Raw genomic sequence first — 1,737 nt, forward strand, 5'->3', positions numbered from 1 at the left:
ATGTTACAATTTTCTTTGACATTTCTGAATAAAAGAACTATTTTTCTCAAATAAATATTGTTAAACAAACTCTAATAGCGTTTGTCCATTTGTAAGAGCACTGCAGCACATCTGCAGGGGTTTTTCAGCAAAGTTAATCTGTAATAAAACTGTCTTCTCCTGACGACTCCACAGTGGACTTTTCTAGGCTGTTTTCTAACGCCAAGAGTTGTAAATGTCTCTGTGGAGACAGAAAAAGGGGCCTATTAAAAAAATGTCTCTACATTAGATTTACTATTCCTCCTCCCTAAGAACAAGTCAGATAATTCATGACTCTAAAACACATCAATGTCAAGTAACGTCTACTGAGCATTACACTCTGTTTTGGTTTTCTATTTTTCCTTTTTCCACCAAAAATAATCTGAGTACCTACTTTACTACTGAAATAGAATAGAATAGAATAGAATAGAAGTAGCCTTTATTGTCCCGTCGAGGGGAAATTCAGGTGTCACAGTAACATCAGTACAGAGGTTCACACACTAGTTTATAAACTATAGGTAGTGCACAAAAAACAAAATTACTACTAATTAATTAGCAATTACACTACTACTACTACTACTACTAATAAAATATAATATAAAGGCTTGTGCAAGAATAAAAAAAGATATGTTTTGTTTTAGAGACTGTAGTTGCCTATCAGAATTTGACATTAGGAATTAGAATTTGCCTATTTTGAGTGCAAAACAATCACAACAGACTAATAACTGTAAAGTATGTCAGTGTAGACGTAAGTTCAAAATGGGTAAAAACAGAGCAAGTGTTTGATCAGAAACCAAAAATTATGGATTTATTTTTATGGATTTGGTTGGCTGGTCTCTTAAAGGGGCAAAATAATCTAAAATCAAATGTCTTGAGTTTTATATCATGTTATAATGTTATCCTCTCATAAAAAACATGTNGCCTCCCATTCTACTTTTAGAAACTCCAGGAACCACAAGTAAACCTGCAGTCTGAGAGCGAAGTGCTCTGTATGCACTTATATGAGCTGTGGGAGGGTAGAGGGAGGATCTATGATAATTTGTAGTCCGCCGTGTCTTCAGCTCATTTATACTCGCTCAGGAAAAAGGCGTCCAAAATTACACAATCTCCAACCCGCTGTCTCATGTCTTACTGAAGTACAATCCAAGCTTAAGGAGGAACTACCATAAGACATGTCCCTACTGGTTAGTGTGAACTGAAACGATTTCCTCTTGCACCTACTTCGAATGTTGTCAATACATTAAATGKCGTTATTAGAKGTTATCAGTCCCATACATTGTGTGCAGACTGTCCCTCCTCTACTTGCTAGTAGGTTGGACCGCTCTCATCAATCATTTTTGATATTATGCATTTAGGTGCAGTAGGTTTTGCTCCTCCTCTGGGATGCAGAGCTCAAGTAGTCAGTCTGGGTCACTGTCCTTTGGCTGGGGGGAAGTGCTCAATCTGTGGCATGGACATCCAGGCCAAGTAGGGGTCTCTGCGGACGAGTGAGCGTGTCCCAACGAAAGGCGATTCTAAAGCGACACACCTGATTTGACTGACTTTTTTTAAGGGACACACCTGACTTGACAAGCAAAAAAAGGGGCGATACCATACGACACCACCTGATTGGACAAGAACAAAAGGGGTTATACCATACGGCACCACCTGATTGGACAAGAACAAAAGGGTCAAATACCGTACGGCACCACCTGATTGGACAAGAACAAAAGGGTCAAA

The sequence above is a fragment of the Austrofundulus limnaeus genome, unplaced genomic scaffold (assembly GCF_001266775.1).
Source record: "Austrofundulus limnaeus strain Quisiro unplaced genomic scaffold, Austrofundulus_limnaeus-1.0 Scaffold383, whole genome shotgun sequence".
Lineage (NCBI taxonomy): Eukaryota > Metazoa > Chordata > Actinopteri > Cyprinodontiformes > Rivulidae > Austrofundulus > Austrofundulus limnaeus.